General features: G+C 32.1%; 1 protein-coding gene across 1 annotated transcript in view; it reads left to right on the top strand.

Annotated features, from left to right (window-relative positions):
• The first annotated feature begins 293 nt into the window (after window positions 1-293).
• The window catches only part of LOC112050877 (uncharacterized), a 72,144-nt gene continuing 53,510 nt past the window's right edge, over window positions 294-18,927 (top strand). The window contains exon 1 of the mRNA XM_024089264.2: window positions 294-500. The gene's annotated coding sequence lies outside the window, so the exon portion shown is untranslated. The remainder of the gene's footprint in view (window positions 501-18,927) is intronic.

Genomic DNA, 18,927 nt, shown 5'->3' on the forward strand with positions numbered 1-18,927 from the left:
GGCTTCCAAACATCACGATCCTGAGCCTGAGCATCCAGCGAATCCCTGCGACTCGCTTGATGTCGTCAGTCCACCTTGATGGAGGGTCGACCAACACGGCGTTGTCTAGTGCGAGGTCAACATTCCAGCACCTTGGGACCACAATCACAGAATACATTTATTTATGTTTAAAATAAAGCGTTTATATCTTGTTAATATTATGTTAGCAGTACCATGTTAATATTATTCTACGTTTCTTTTCATTTTCAGCGCACGCGCAGGCTCTGGCGGGGAAGGGTCGGGCGCCGCGCCGCGCGATGCTCGCTCATTTCGCGCCGAACCTCCGCGCGCGACGGACGTGTCGCGTCGCTTGCAGTGCTGAGCGCGTCTCCGATGTTTTCGTGCTGGTTGTGCTTCTATTGACATATCTGTGTGAATTGTGCTATGGAATCTGTTTGTGTGTTTAGGTCGCCCTGAAGGGCTGGTTTTTGTGTGATCTGCCACTGGGATTATAGTTATCGGTAAGTTTTAGTATTTTTTAAAATGAACTAATTTTAGGAAATAATCGATTCTTTTACCAACACAGAATTAACTTTTAGTTGTTTTTTATATTCTTTATCGCTTGAAAATGTTTAAGCAGATTTTTATGTATTTTTTAAATATTAATTATGTATTTTAACATAATTAGAAGATTTGTTTTAAGAGTCGCTTCTGATACGTCATATTTATCTACTCCTATCGAGAAGCCGGTAAGATATTCCGTAGCTTCTTTTAACAACAACTTAGTAGGGCTAAAAATTTCATTTCATTTTTGATAATATTTCAGAATATGTTAATATAGATAATAATAAAGAGCTTCGTGAATTTAGTGTAAACCAAATGGTAAACAGGTAATATGTAAGTAGCCTTCAACGAATCTTTAATAATGTGTAAGTAATTGTAATCTTTAATACTAAGTAATAGATGTTTAAGTTTAAAGTTAATCTTCTTTGTGTAATTTATTCTCCTCATTCGTAAGTGTCTGGTCTTACAAACTACAGTCCATTTCGTATGAAGCTTCACGAATCTTAAGTGAACTATTAAATTTAATTGCTTCAAGTATTTTAGTTTAGTCTTGACCTTCATGCTGTACCATAAAATGTTTTAGACCGTGGAGTTCCGTTTAGTTACAGTTAATAAATTTAATAAAATAAGAGAGTTTGATATTATATTCTTATTTATATTTGTTGTTGTTACCTAGTTTAAAAGTAGTTTTATCTAGATATTAAGTATTTATTATGTCATTTTAATCTTTTAGTTCGTATTAATGATGAAAATATTTACTTAGCGTTTAGAAGTTTTCACAGTAATACAACAAAAATAACTAACCGATTATGAATTTATAATAAAAGCAAAAGTAACTTCGTCAGTTTTCACGTTTATTTCTTACTTAGATAGATTTGACTTGGAGAAGAAGGCTACATTTGCCTAAAACATAAAACTAGATAGGGGTGTAATGGAAGTTAATTTGAATATAAACCACATATTGTTTTAAAACTCTGGTTCTAAAATACCATTTATAAAGGAGAAAAGACCATACAGACAAGTTGTTAAAAGCGAAGGCTTATATAGGTAGTATGATTATTTTTCGTTTCGTTATTGTAAGGTTGGTAGCTACATTTTCTTTATTCCAAATGAAGTTTTATGCTAATCTCCTCTACAAACATACGGGCCTCGCTTATTTAGCTTAGCAACAGTTCAACAGTACGAACACGATGTGCAGTGCATTGTTCTGTTCCTGGAAACAACTGAACTGGTGTTTAGACAAATAAACATTTAAATACATATATTTATCAAGATACCAAAAATTTAAGATGCCTTTTGCAAAAACAAAGAAAGATGTGTGGAACAGATAATTTCGTTCAATTGATCAATCAATTAGGTACCTACCTTACACAGTTTAATAAAAATGCTATTTTAGAATTTAGAATTACCCTATTTAATCAAATAATATTTAAGTAATATAACTAATAATACAGAAATTTTGTTTACGAGGTTTGAACAGCGCTATTCGATTAAGCTGGTTAAGGAAATTGTTAATAAAGTAGGTAATAGATAGATCCTATTTGGAGCGCAAAATTTTGTGGTTTTCTTGATACTATTTTGGATAATCAAACTAACTATGATCCAAATAAACAAATTAATATTTTAGCAAAACTAATTAATATTATTTTAGTAACATAATTAACCTTATTTATAATATATTCACTTAGTAACTATCATACTGTACAGTAAATGAATCATTTACTAGTGAATATGACATATTTGTAACAACAAGGTGTTGCACTAAGTGGTGTGATTCACCTTTTTATTTCTTGGGTATTTTAAGTTTCTTTTCGCGAACAATAAAGATTAAGTGGAATAACTTTACTACTTCGCCATGTTAGAATGATACTGTATTATGATATAACGAATTAATAGTATTACAAACTTCGGCAACAATACTCATTATCATTCCAGCAGTGACCGACAGTACTTTATACGCATCCCTGTGAAGACAATAAAACTATACGCATTCCAAATGTTTATAGCATCTTTGTCGGCAATATAATTGCTGAGAGAAATGAATACAATCTCTGAAGTGACTATAAAGTTAGAGACATAATAACTATATGCAACGTGTCTTTTACGACGCAATAGTTATCAGACGTCACGATCTTTGATCCGGTCGAAGAGATTATGGTTGGAGATAAAATCTTCTTCAAAACTTTTCTGTACTAGGGACTTGAATAAAAAAACCAACATATGCATTATTTTTTATATTTTATACGTAACAGTCGCCATGTGATTTTAAGTTTCATAATTAACACCTAATTGCTCGTCGTCTTTAGGCTATAATTTGTCATATTATTTTATTTTCGACGTTATAATGCACGTAAATAATAGTTTGCCTGTTCGCCTCAGTAGAGAGCGCTCGAATTCAATATTTGTAAAAGTAAATAGGTGTGTTGGTCGATATTTTTCTTCATCTTTCTATATATTTAAAAAAAATATCAAAAATTCAAAATTCATTTATTTTAAGTAAGCTCAGTGAAACGTCAGTTGACTATTTGTGAAGATTCTACCGCCAGTTCGGAAGGCAGTTCTGCCGTACTATTTAATTTGAAACACTAACAAAAGTTCAACCGAGAGAATAGTGTCTTATTATATTCTAGTTGCGTCAAAAAGCAGGTTTTTGCATACACATGCAATAACGTCCGCTTTGTCTGTTATAAGTGTGTTTCCATCCTAACCGTCAGTTATTTAGTGTGAACTCGAGAGCACATCACGGAGATCCAACATCTACAGTACCACTTTGAGGTGATTGTTTACGTCTACAAATGTACTTACTACTGATGCTTTGTTTTAAAAGAAAATTTTCCTCTCTGAAGAATGGTGAATTATGTTTAGTCTTTTCATCTCTTCAAATATTTAAATAACACCTAAAGGTATGCCTGGTATGCCAATGACACGTTTAAACCTATGTTTGGTCTTATTGGTGAATCTAGAAAGTGTTAAAATTAGTGCCACAAATCGTATAGTGTTTCAGATAGTTAATATGTAGAGTCTGGTAAACACTAATAGTGAAGTAGAAGACTGAGTTGCACATATCTATTCATATATTACGAGTATATTTAACATTATGATTGCGTATGTTTGATTTAATGGTTAGATGTTTGTTTTATTCACAGTTCATAGGCTGAATGGATTTGGATGAAGTTTTTCACAAACTATACTCGAAAACCTTATTATGATGTTGTTACGAGATCTACCAGGAGAAACAGTGGGGCACTGCTAATCTATTTACAGATGTATAACACAAGATTTTGACGAAGTCTTATCAATAGATACCCATAGTAATACCTGTTTGAAATTAAAAAGAAGAAAAACAATTTAACGCATTAGGACAACAAATTGAAAGTTATAGTTGGACGTTGGTATAGACACTATAGATCCAATTAAAATAACAAGGAATATCACAAGCTCTCTAGAATAGTTAAAGTGTAAACTTTACACTTGGAAGTTAAAGTAAATTAGAATGGTTTTCAATTTGCGTATACCTGATAGGACGTGTAACTGGAGGTCGTAATACAAATCCGTATAATTGAAATCAAATCGTCGAAGTAGGAGGTCTCGTAATTATACGACGATATAAGCAAAACATAGGATTAAACTAAATAATCTAAAAGTAAGTCTTTGAACTTGGCGAGTTTTTTATGTTATATACAATTAAATGTAAAGCAACAAAAACAAATCATTTCTTGTAAATGTAAGTTAATAAAATCAAATGAATAGAAATAAAAAAAATATTGTCATCTCTGCCAGAGTAAATAGTGTCTCTGCAATTTAACTAAAACCGATTGAAATATTGTTTTAAATAGACTTAATTATGATATCACTCTGTAGTTATTGTATAAAGGATTTAAAATCTGCTTAAATAAGACCATTGGGTCAGTTTGCGTTTAAAAAAATAATATTAAAATATTTTTAATAATACTTTCAGATAACCGAAAAGTCCCAACCTTAAGTTATCGAAACTGTATAAGTAAGAATAACCTTTACTTTAATGAGACAAGAAAACCTCGAGGATAATTTTTATCAATTGAAAAATACCTTGCGCTCAATTCCAATAAACGTGCATTTTGTCACTGTCAATTAAAAATATATAAAATCAGATATCTGTCACATCGTCTGTATAATAATGCGATCATTCTTTTAAACAAATGATTTCTTTTTTAGAATTGCTAAAATATGTCTGTGTTTAATTGTCCAAATCGGTTGAATGCGTATTGTTTGTAATCATAAAAATTAAAATTCGTATATTACAGCAATGTTCGATTTGACTGAGCAATAATATCAGCTTCACCGGTCATGCCGGTTCAATCGCCAATACATACTTACTTGTGGTTGCAATTGAGCAATTGATCGACTTATTTAGTACTTAAATAATTCCATTGGATTTGGTAGTGCAAGCATAAGTATTTGTCAGTTTGCTGTAAAGTGAGCAAACGCTCATTAATAGCTAAGATTTAGTATTTTCAGCTTATAAGTTTAACTATTGAATACTTTAACTACTTATTATGATAGATTATACCTTCTTTACGTGTTTGCGTTGCAGTTGACCGCATTTTTATCTGTCTACCACTTATAACAAGTTTACCTTCAAGATTGTCAGTAAGTTTACATTATTTTGCATCGTGCACAGAGTCTGGTTTTTATATCGGCCTATCGGCCTGTAGGTATGTGGTACGTGCGTGCAAATTTCTATTTCACGGTATAGCAGCGTGTTTAATTATATTAATCAAAGATATTTATTGTTATTTTTAACGATGTTTGTTAACATCTATATTATTATTTTTTTGACTGATTTATGTTTTTATTTCTAATTACAACAGCGGTAATTTTATACACTAGATACTATGCTACACAAGATTTTTGGGTAGTGTACAATTTCTTTTATAACATTTTGCATTGAGTCATCAATATATTTAAATACTACGCTACGTTGATAGTACTAGGTGAAGTTTTGCCTCCTACCAAGTTCTCGTGTAATGTTTTCAGGAAGATTGAAGTAGGTAATCATGTAAAAGAAAATATGAAATGTGTGAAGTTGATGAAAGAGATAATTTTTGTCATAATAAGAACGTTGTCGTCGTCGATTGAATAGTGAATAGTAATTGTACAGCGGTGCGGTGCCCCATTTTCTATGGGAGCGAAGAAACTGAGATAAGAAAAGCAATTATTACTGTTTCACTTATTCATTAGACGTGTGACTGCTTGACGATTTTGTAATAGATAACATAGTGACAAGTGCAGGTTGACTAGTGTAATATTTAGCGTAGACTTCAAGAAGATAAACACATGATATAAAGAATATTGAAATCGATGAAACCTTTCTTTATTTCTATCCAGAATCGAGCAAGCAATAGGTCAACAATTCCAGTATAGAATTATTATACGTATTTAAGTTTAATCCGCATAGTTCCCGTTTTTGTGGAAGCACAGGAATTAAAATTATATGTATTCCAAGCTGATAATGTAGCTTTAAAATAACTGTAGTGGACAGCGTAACAAACTGGCGAAGTCATATTTGCATATGGTTAGGATTGTTGTTTAATTGATTAGATATTTTCTTACAGTGTCCTATTGTTTAGTTAGGATGTATATTGTATACCTACCAGAGCTGCTTCTCAAGTAGTAGTGTGTAGCGAGGTTGTTTGTTCGATCTCGCTTGTTGCTGCAGGTTAAATATTAACTCGTTTTATTACTGAATTCCATCCCAAGCTTTTAAACTCTAGGAATTTGTTAACTATAAAACTCATTTATCCGTATTTTACTGATGTTTTATCGCATCGATATGTTATTTCATTTATTACTTATTTTGTTAACACGATTTACTAATACATTTGTAAATTGAGCGTTTTATGTAAGTCTGTTAAGTACTATTCTGCTATATGCATTAGAAATCAAAAATTAAACGAGAAAAAATCTATACTTAATATTATAAAGCTGAAGAGTTTGTTTGTTTGATTGAACGCGTTAATCTCAGGAACTACTGGTCCGATTTGAAAAATTCTTTCAGTGATAGATAGCCCATTTAATGAGGAAGGGTATAGGCTATATATTATCTCCGTATTCTTTTGGAAACCACGCGGGTGAAACCGTGCGGCGTCAGCTAGTATAATAATAAAGACCATGACCTGCGGCCTACAGAAAGTGATAAGTAATATTATTTAATATTAAGACTTCATACCAATACCACAAAGGCGAGTGACACGCCGCCAACCCGAGTAACTGTCGCAAGAACCACCCAAGAGAGCGTGAGAGCCTTCGACGACCATTGTGAGTACAGTTCTCACACAAAAATGTGCAACGCATCTGTAATAGTGGAGCAAAATGCAGAAACCGCGAGAATTGCTGCCACTTGCTCAAGAACAAACAATATTATTTTTTTCGAGAAACAAGATTACGGAGACGCTGGTCAATGAACACTACTACTAGTTTTTGTGTGAGGCTGTGAGAGCTCTCCTTGCTTGACGGCTTTATGTAATATTGATGATCCATGGGAACATAAACTTAGAAGTAAAACAAATTATTAAAGACTAATAATTAAAAATAATTCTTATCTGTTACTTCAAACCAATATTCTAATAGTAAACCCGATTTTCTCTAGTATATTCTAACTAGTTAGTTAGTCTGTTTTGTTTGTTTGATTTAAATATAGGTATTCGGAATTTAATAAATAAAGTTGAGCTTCAACTTTGTAATCGAATTACTTTATTAACTAAAGTAAGCGTTGTAGGAATGTTGGGGAATCAGAGCCAAAAGCCAGTTTAAATATTATAAGCGCTTGTTTATTTTGTGAGATCAAATAAGATTAAAAGGCAAAATAAATACTACCAAGTAAACTGAAGGGTGGCAAGAAAAAACGATTAGGAGCCGAGATAAAACTGGTTATGGAGACCCATTTTTTAATCTTGTTGCATAAAAACTTACCACATTAAAGTATCAGTAACGTTATCTAATAATATGACAGGCGAGACGTAACTGAATAGCTGATAGATCATTGGATCTATTGCCTTATTGATATTAATCATTTCGATGACGGGCTGTGAAGAGTTCGAATCATTAATAGCTTGATTTATTTTAGTTGTACTCACTGATGTCAAATCAGTGACGCTTACGATATACGTTAATTGATGTTGTTACTATCAATAATGATTTTATAGGATATAATTCAATTTAAGTTACATTTAACAGTTACCTATGTGTTTTTAATTTTTAATTTCTCGTATTTTATTATTCGATACCGCATTTATCTTTAACAAATTGTATATTTTGTAACGATTGTTTTTTGGAAAAATACCCTATTAGCGGAATATAAATCTTATTGATTCTTAGAACTTACACTCCAGCATCATCAATGATCGATGATTCATGATTGCAAATCATCAGTGATTCATTGGCGCGACCTTTGCATATTAGCTGCACGGTCTCTCGTAAAATTTAACACGACATTGCGTTATTGTATTGTGGTATTTTGTATATACTTTTAAGATTATGTCTTAGAAAGTCAAATATTTCATCTTGGTATTTATTTTGTGTAGTTTATATTAACGAACTATTATAGAACCATTTCTACAAGAGTTAGTTACAATAAACTTACAAGGTTTATGGCCTTGTAAGTTTATTGTAACTAACTCTTGTAAGTTTATTGTAACTAACTATAGGACATCATATGATTACAAACTGATTACAATGATGATACAATTGATTATTATAATGACCTTATTAAATCGTTAAATGCTTAGACAAAATGTTTTGTATCTCTATAATCAGACCGTTTTCATGCAAAAAGCTATTCTCGTAGAGAGGCTATAACTGTTTCGAAATGAAGCTAAAAATATCTAATTCATTTGTCTAAAATTTTTCCTTGATCTTGAAATAGTTGACAATAGATAGGATGTTTTTATTTTGCCACTAAAATGGTTGTACATTTGAGGTAAATTTATACCGAAAGGAGATTTTTTTTGTTGTGGCACGACATGGACCTTGTGGTATCGATTATATTATTATTAGATGTTCGTCGGAGCGTAACAACTATTTCACGCTATTGTAAATTTCCACTACAATTTATTACTCTGATTTTTTATGCAAGATAGGCTTGCGCTTGACAACATTATATTGTATCAGTAATGTGTACGAAATGACTCTTGGAATTACGGGAACTTGATTGATTTTTAAATCTGTGAACACTCACAAAAGTATATCCAGCTAAACCAATGAAAAGGTAACAAAAGTTCACCAACTTTTCACGGAAGATACCTTTAGATACTTACTTTAGCACGCTGATTAGGAGTTAGTATGCTCAGTAATTTAGGATGTTTATCACATTTCCTTCAAAATTTACATGTTTTAGAAGCGTATGTACTAGCATATTGCAATCATGGTATTCACTAGTTATCATTGGATGATATACGTTTTCATAAAATGTTGTTTTTAAGACAGTGACCAACAAAATGACAGTGTTGCAATTATGCAACAAACAAATTGGTCCGCCGAGATGTGATAATTGACATCTTTGTATTTTCTAGTGTTTTAAATATCTGATTTCGTAACTGGTTCATACGATATAAAAGTATCTTCAGTCGAGCGTATAGCAGTTTTAAAATGCGATCATGTTACTATAGGAGTATCATTTGTTTGGGAGAAAGCCTATATTCGACAACAGAAACTGCATTACTCATGCTTCACGAGGTGTCGCGTGTTCACTGCTTTATTAGTATTCTGGAATTTAGCACTTTGTTTAATTAAGTACATTTAATTAAACTGTTGATCTGTAAAGTATTTTATGTATCGTGCTCTGTTTCATTATGAATTATTCTTTAAAAGTCAAATAATAAATGAATAGTCTAAAGGTTTGTTATTGTTGTTTAAAAATAAACTTATTTATATTACGGTTCTAGGTAACTTCGTAAATAAGTATTTTTTGTCCTTAACTTTAAAGTTAAATAATGAAAATTATCTTTTCATATAATGGACTGAAAATGTTAAAGGTTAATCTTTTTGTGATTATTAACAATGGCTTAGTTTTTATATCAAGATTTAAGTCTAAATATAGACAAAAATACGCTAGACATAATTTGTTTCTTTGGTTTATTCTAAGGTTAACATTCAGCTTTCAGAAATTTTCGAGATATAAATTAATAGTTTAATTTGGAGCATCGGTTTTACCGTAGAAACATATTTTTATCCAGATTATTTTAATTATTAGTTATTAGATTTATTTTAGCTCGTTGATAACTCTAGCAATTCAGGTTTTAAAGGAATTAGACCGGCAATGATAGTTGATGATAGAATTTTGTACCCGAACTATGTCAGTACTTTCATGAGCACCAAAATTGAGTGTATAGTTACCATTGAGGTTACACAAACAACTATTTACAAAAGTGGAACAGTTAAAGACCTGATTATTATTAACGTTAAATTGAACATTCCGACGTGTTAGTAGGCGAGATTGTAAGTTTGGTACTTATCGAATCCGGCCCCTAGCTTTAACTTGACGATTGCTAGAAGAAATGTGCACGATTATTAAAATAAATTAATACACAAATAAGCACGAATTTAATTTTACTTACTGCACAAAAAGAAGTTTTCAAACATGAAACTAATATTTGTTTGCAACTAAATTGAGGATATTCTCAAACACACTACTAGCGGACGCCCGTGACTTGATCCGCGTGTAATTCAGTTCTTCACGAATCCCGCAGGAACCGGGATGAAAAGTAGCCTATAGGTTAATCCAGAATAAAATCTACTTACATTTCAAATTTCAGACAAATCGCTTCAGTTGACGCTGCACAAAGGAGGAACAAAAATACACACTTACACAAACTTTCGCATTTATATATTAGTGTGATGTGATTTAATAATACCTTTTTTTATAAATATTTGCTCGATCTTGTACGCTTTACTATTAAAGATGCTTTGTTCTTTGTAAAAAATACTGTTGTCCCAAATAACGTCTCTATCTTCTATAGGTGTAATGATAAAAGGTTTTTAGTCGTGCAACATAAATCGTATCGTGAGTTGACGATTTTCTTGCGGGCCCGCGAGTACTTGACCATTGTTCGCTCTCGGCAGTCGGTGTCGGTCTCGAGTGGCATTCCTCCCGTGGCCGTTGCCCTTGCCAGCTGCATTCATTACTGAAATCAAAATATGATGAAAAATCTTTTATTCACCTCATGTCACCATTGTCTGGTGAAATACGAAATCATGGACTGCTTTACTTTAAAAATGACGCATCATCCAATGGTGTTGGTGTCTTGGATAGTAATGAAACAAATCTTTAGGATATTCGTGTTTTGTGGTAAATATTATTGCGATATCCTCCTCGAATTTTCTTAATTAGGAGTAGGACTCCTTACTTTATATTATATCTATATTTCCTCTACATTGAATTTATGCATTGTTTGACATAATTTTTGATGATCATTCCTTGATAATTTTCGGAGTAAACCCGACTTTATTCGAACCCATACAGTACCCTCAGTCATCAGCTTGTGCATGCAACGTGGCACGAGTGATCAATATCATCAAAAGTTCAATACCAAGCTTTGGCATAGTAATAAAATGTATAAGTCCGTTTATAAATACATGGTTCTTATCAGGATCAACACCCAAAATAACCCACTTCTGGTTACTACTCACAGCTTTCCAGCTAATAACATAGCGATGCTTATCACAACGCAGCCTCGCCGGGCGGAAGCGTCGATAGCTAAATACTAACCGAATGTTCGTCAAGGCCGGCGATGTTGGCGGAAACCTTCCGAATCCGAAATATTATATAATTTTCATTTTATTCTTCATTGTTCTTGTTTAAGTTACATTCGTAGAGGATTATCATTTAAGAGAGTATTTTAAAATCTCAAGTCGGTGTTATTTTTGTCAGTCATTGGCATAATATAACGTGTCGTACCTACGTCCTTTGTACGTCCTACATTACTCGTACTTGCTATAATTCCTAAATCTTATTTGTCTTTTATTATTATTATTATTATTTATTTTGATATTTAAATGGATAGATTTTGCTCCTCAAATACAATCACAGGAACAGGCTGAATGGATTACACGCGAACAAACCAGTCAGTAAAGAATACAATTCGTAAATAGCTCATCTGAAATCCGAGAGGTTTTAAGTTCAAATCTCAATCTCTTATGTCTACTTTTAGCACGGCTTCTTTCTTCGCTTAGTAAATTTTAGAACAAATTTTACTAAAAAATCTTCAAATATGTTTAAATGTTTTATTACTTTGTTATGTACACTTACTGTCTCCTCTGTACCTACTGATACCACTTCTGTCCTGGTAGTCTTCTCTTTACTAATTCTTACAACTAGTTGTACGGTACTGAATCTGTAGGTTGAAATATGATGAAATAATTGTGTTGATACAAATAGTTGAAACAAAGATCTATTTTGAAGCGGCAATAGTGTAGAGATTAGACAAAACGAGTGTCGGCCGATGAGTAAGACGGGGGGCGGCAGCTGGCGGCAATTGAACAAATGAACTCGGCGCCATGACTGAAGTACTAGCGTAGCAGTTAGGTAAATTCAATTAGGCCTCGTTCATACGTCACGATTGCAGTTTCTACTAATCATAGAGTATTGTGATTTAAAATGTAGCGCTTTGGTTGGTAGAAATGATAATGATAAAAGGAATGCTTCGCATGTGGTTTCAGATTTTAGAAACGAACGAAGAGCAAATGTTTGATATAAAGTTTTACCCACCTAATCATAAATGGATAAACAACACATTATGATGATAATGAGGAAGTATTTTGTGAGCTGCCTTGAGTAGGTCATTCAAAGGCATAATTAAAAATAATTATATTAAAGCTCATGCAAATTGAGCACGAGTTTAAAAGTTTAGGGTTGTCGCATTCCTACGTAATAGTTAAAGCGGTTGGATTTGGTTTTGCCTAGTTACCATCCTATCGTTTTAGCTATTAACGTTTGCATCATATCAATAAAATAGATCCACAGCACGAAAAGAGAATGCTGCTTATATCCTTATCAACTTACTGATGACAAACTGTCTCAAAACTCATCAGCAAAAATACGCTAAGCAATATTAATAACAAAAATATAAAATCTGATAAATGTGCTCTACCGTAAACAGTAGATGCCATAAAACCTTTATCTGCCTTGATGTTTACACATTTAATTATTATGTAAACTTTCTTGTAAAGTTACGCAATAAATGGTTATGGAAAAAGTTTACGGTCTCCTATCTATAGTTTATCGTCAGTGTCGGACAAACACACAGTTTATCAGTGCTATCGTCCGCTGCATAGTCGCGCGTTAGGTGCATCCCGCGCGTTTTGAATATTGATGATTTATTATAACTGGATAGTTATCCGCCTCTCACTCTATAACAGAACGTTGCTGCGAAGCCTTTTACAACAAGAGGTAGATTTTCAACTGTGTCTCGAAAGCAGAAAGGTTCACTTCACTCATTCTGTACAGAATTTTGCTGCGTCCCTGTTAAATATCTAAGGTCTGCTGCTATTATTTTCTCAATTGCCCAATTTAATAGTTAGAATTTTATAAACATTTTCCAAACATGAAATCTTAGAGAGTTGCTGTCTGTTTTTGCGGTTTCTAATAGTCTTTTTATCTCTATCTCTAATCACTTCCTTGTTAAACTTCCATTAGTTTCGCCAAACTTTAGTATGAAGGAGATACTTTATTTTCTTGCGCGTAACACATATACTCGTAATTAATACCAAAGCTACAACCAATACAAGCATTAGCGTTGGCCCCCTTTATGCCTATCTTATCTGGTTTCGATTACAAGGCACGCTGTACAAAAACAATGGGCAGTTTATCTAAGCCCTGTTCTGGTGCGAGTAAGCGTTACTTATTTGGAGCGTAACGCGAATAAGCATTAATAAGATCTGTAAGTTAGCTGTACTCTGCAGTTTCGAGTTCGTGTGTTTGGTCTGTTTTTGTTTGTTAGACCGAGTAATTAACGCAGTTAAAATCAGTGCAGTTCTTGTCTGTTGTTTATAAGATATGTAATTTTTTTTTACATTACGAGTTACTGGTGTAATATATAGGCACCTTTGACTTAACACCTTAGGCTAATGGATGCCGGGCAATTATGGAATACTGTGTTCCATGTACTACGAAGTGTTTGTATATAACAGAGAATTTTTAAATTTTTATGAAATGGCTTGGTTTGTCAATAATTATAAAGATAAGGGATAATACTATAATATAATACCTACTAAAAGGATAAGTAATCATTTCATTTATTTTTGTTTATTGTTGTGCTAAAGGCCCGATAGGGTATTATCGCGAAAAGGTAAGTTTGCTTCATTTAAACATGGTTAAGTCGATGTAAGTAAATTAATTCACGTATTGAGTTCAATTATTTTCTAGAGGTGCAAATAGGTCTCGTCACAAAAAAGCAATCTATAACTTGTATGTATTTAAGCAATAACTCAGCTTCTTTAACTTCAACCCACATCATATTGTCGTCAAATTGCATCAATTATCTCAGTTTCGGAATAATTCCCAACTAACCGTCGGGCGGGCAGTGGGAAGCGGTCGAGGAGTGTTAATTGTGCTTTAATTGAATGGAATTAGCCGACAGCGCGATAGCCTCGCTGATATCTTGTTTGAACTAAGAAATGGCTTTAAATGGTGCTGATATGGCATCATCTTGCTCTCGTATTTACTCATACTGCGCAAATATTTAAATTTGGTGTTAAAAAATTTGCTCGCTTGACCCATTGGTATGCTATGAGACGGGACCTTTGTGATGAAAATTTAACTAAGTTTAAAGAATGCATGACTAATCTCACATTTTCAGACATTTATGAAACTTCAGAACCGAACGAAGCATTTAATATTTTCTTTGAATTGTTTCACCTTTTTTATGTGCTATGCTTTCCATATATTAAAATAAAAAGAGATTTAAATAAAAAACCAAAATGGATGTCAAAAGGCATAAGGAGGTGTTGCAAAAGAAAGCGTGAATTGTTATGGCAGTACAGGAAAAAACCGAATTATGATAATAAGCAAAAATATAAAATATATGGCAAAAGAGTCAAACATATAATTAAAATGACGCAAAAATCACAAAATAACTATAAAATAAAAAACTCACAGAATAAGTCGAAGGCTACGTGGGCCATTATTAATGATTATAAGGCTAAAGCTTATGACGATAAAGTAATTAAGATTAAAAAAGGTAATTTAATAATTAGTAATCCCAGAGAAATAGCACAAGAGTTTAATGAACATTTCCTTAAACATAAAAATATAAATTTAAATATGCCAAAAACATGTATTGTATGGAATAAATCGAACTCAATTTTTATGAAACCTACATCACCCATAGAAATATATAATATTATAAAACTATTAAAGAACACATACAGTTGCGGGTATGATGAAATTAGTACAAAAGTCATTAAAACGGTGTCAAATATAATATCGCCCGTTTTAAGCCATATTACAAATCTTTGTGCTGAATGTGGCGTTTTTCCAGAAAAGTTAAAAATCTCTGTTGTAAAACCAATCTTTAAAAAACAAAATAGAGAAGTAATGGACTGTTACCGTCCAATCTCACTTATACCTATATTCTCTAAAATAATTGAAAAATATATGTACAATAACTTAAACGAATATTTTGAAAAAAATGGCATTTTCACGGAACAGCAAATGGGTTTCAGGAAGAATAAATCAATAAATTTAGCTATATACAAATTTTTAAAGGAAGTCATGGACAACGTGGATAAAAGGAAAAACGTGTGTGCTCTTTTTATGGATCTCACCAAGGCGTTTGATTATGTGGACCACTCTATAATGATAGATAAACTAAGTAGATATGGTATTAGAGGGAATGCTTTAAAACTCGTAAATTCATATTTATCGGGTAGGAAACAGATGACTGAAATAACTAATATAACTGACCATATAGAAACAAAATATATATCAGACCAAAAAACTGTGTCATATGGAGTTCCACAAGGGAGTATACTCGGGCCACTGCTATTTATAACTTACATAAACGACTTACCATCTGTTACTAACTATCAAACATTCTTATTCGCTGATGACAGTACAGTTGTTTTTGTAGGTGACTCTAAAGATTCATTTGAAAATGACATAAATAATACAATTATAAATATTATTCATTGGTTGACAGTAAATAATCTAATTATAAATCTTGACAAGACTAAAATAATGACATTTGGAAATAAATATAATAAATTGACATTGAATATAAATTACTTGGGGGAAAATATAGCAGAGACTACAAGCACAAAGTTTTTAGGTCTTTATATAGATGACTGCTTGAATTGGAGAACCCATATTGAAGACTTGTGTACAAAATTAAATAGATTTTCCTTTGCTCTGTATATGCTCTCAAAAGTAGTGAATCAGTCAGCTGTTTTAATTGCTTTTAATGCATATGTTACAGCAAATATACGCTACGGTATCATATTCTGGGGAAATTCATTTGACCGTGATAAAGTTTTCAAGGCACAAAAGAAGTGTATTAGATCCATTTGTCATTTAAGTCCTACAGTTTCATGTAAACCATATTTTGAAAAATTTAAAATTATGACTTGCCCATGCCTATATATTTATGAGGTACTAGTTTTTATGAAAACGAATAGTCAATTGTTTCAATATTCAGATAGTGAACGTAGGAAAAATAAAATCTGTTATACATGGCATAAAACATCATTATATAATAATAGCATATTTCACATGGCACCTAAATTGTACAATAAACTGCCTCCAGCGTTAGCCGACAGAAACTTGAGTGCTGCCGTATTTAAGAATAAAATCAAAGAATTACTGCTCAAGAAATGTTACTATTCTATAAAAGATTATTTAATTGACATTTTTTAATAACTTTGACATAATTCATTGACACTTTAGAGAATAAGACATTTGGAATTATATAAATACTGCGCATAAGATATTGTTAAAAACTAATTTAAATTTTATTATACTTATATTGTCTGTAGTGTTTTTATTTTGTGTGTAGTGTTTTAAGAAATTTGCATGCCAGTATATGGCGAATTGTATAATGCATCTACTTCAACATTTATTGTATACCAGCTAATGTACCTAACTATACAATTGCAAATAAATAAATTGAATTGAATTGAATTCATTTACAACATATAAATTGCGACTTACGAGCTGAAGTACTAAAACATACCTTTTAAGGTCTTTATTTTGATTAATAGACGTCCACGACTTCATCCGCGTAAAAGTAACTTAACTCACTAACTTTTTTCTTTAAATTCTGTATAATTGAAGTGCTGAACTATGTTTTGGTAGAGTTTCTATAATTTACCATGTGTATCTGCTTTTCTGTTTGTCTGTATCATTGTAGTTACCAAAGGAGTAGATTTTTGGCGGAAAGCTAATTTTCGGACAATCCGAAGATATTCGACGATATTTCTGACACGATAGCCGTCGTTTTAGTTAAAACATTGAATTTAGTATACCTACATGAAGATGTGTTTGGAATATAATTGGATCGTTTAGCTTAATAAATAACTTTTGGTATTTAATAAAGTTCATTTTAAAGACAGTCGTGTCATATTACAACCAATGAAAGTATACCCATAACACTCATTGAAGTTAAAAAACTCGACATCTTGAACTAGATACGCGTGTAACTAGCCCAACCGCAACCGTTGAGGCATCATTGAAGATCATAAGTAAACATATTGATTTATCATTTCTTAACCACAAGTATGTTAATAAATAGTTAATAAATATAAGGCGCCTAGCCCATGTTTACCTTACGTATTAATACCTGAGAGAGAAAAAGTGGTAAGAAATTTGGCAGTTGTTATTTATGAAACATAATTACTTATGATAACAAGCAAGAAAGGAACATTTTTATAAATCGAAAAAAAGAATAATACTAATTATGATTAAATAATAAGAGTAACAACAAAGTAAAAATTAAATCATGATGATGTCGCTATAAAACAAAGGATAAAAAACAGAAAGGTAGAAAAGGCAATACATGACATTATCAGTACATAAGAATGCATTAGACTAACGTGTTAATAGAATATATTTATATTTTATAATCTCTTTGTAAGTTATGAGGAATTATTATTATTTGTTTAGTTTAACTATCTTAATATTTATTACGTACATTAAACCTCGAAAGAATGAAGTGTTCGGAAGTACTAGTATGAGGTGTAGAGTTATCTAAGGTTATCTAAAATTGTTTGATGTCAGTTACAGAGAACATTGAATATGGTAACAGTGTGTTAAGATTTGATTAAAAATGTTATGCTTATTAAGCGCTATTGAATTATGTTAAACTCGTAAACAAATCTTGCTTGATGTAATGTCACAGATAACATATAGATCATCATGGCAGACAACGTTTTCGAACGTTTAATTTCAAATTAAAATTTGGGAGTATATTAAAGTGTCAACTAGCATATTATTATCAATATCAGTCTATTGTAAGGCTTCTCGCCTTTTAAAGCTTAGATTCATCAAAGTGTTGATGATGATCAAATGAGGGTTGATGCTGATAATGTTTTGAATTGGTTAACGATAACAATACGATTTAGTAATAGTGTTAATGCAGACAGCTTAACGTACTCTACAAGGTAAGGGTGTATACATCACCATCACCAACTTCTTGGAATAAGGAAAAGCTCAATATTTTTGACGTCTCATTATCTGGAGCCATATAGGTTAACCATTGAAAAACAGTTAATTTAAAATTTAATTACACAAAATCTGCATTTCAAGTCTTCTTAAAATTGTATTATCCTCCCTTACGTTTTTCATAGGTCCTTAAATGCGCTCTCTCTTCATTTCCTATGCTATTTTTGTCAGTTATGTGAATCAATATGTGAAGTATGTTTTTTATGTAAAATGGGTATTTAGAAATTAATTTGTACGCATTGCATGATTATTCAGAAGTGTGCCGTGTACATAAAAAAACAGCATTATTCCAAGATTTCGTGACCGAGCTACGAACAAATGACAAATAGTGACAAATATTCCTTTGTAGAAAGTTAATCGGCAAAATGGCACCGTTTAGCTAAATTTAGCCGAATCATACGCACGCGATGATAATAGCTCTGTGGTATGGCTAATTGCATTGTCTTGTTTAATCCGTTTCTATTTTTGTTTATTTACTTTTTCTTTTAAATTGGGTAATGCGTGACAGAATAAATAGCTGTCCTTATTAAGTGGTAACCATCTCGAAGTTATTAGAACTAAGTATAAGTAACTACAGTCGCAGGGATTCGCTGGATGCAGGTGGCTCAGTATTGTGATGTTTGGAAGTCCCTACAAAAGGCCTATGTCCTGCAGTGGACGTCCATCGGCTGATATGATGATGATGATGATGATGA

Source organism: Bicyclus anynana, chromosome 3 (genome assembly GCF_947172395.1).
Source record: "Bicyclus anynana chromosome 3, ilBicAnyn1.1, whole genome shotgun sequence".
Taxonomy (NCBI): Eukaryota; Metazoa; Arthropoda; class Insecta; order Lepidoptera; family Nymphalidae; genus Bicyclus; species Bicyclus anynana.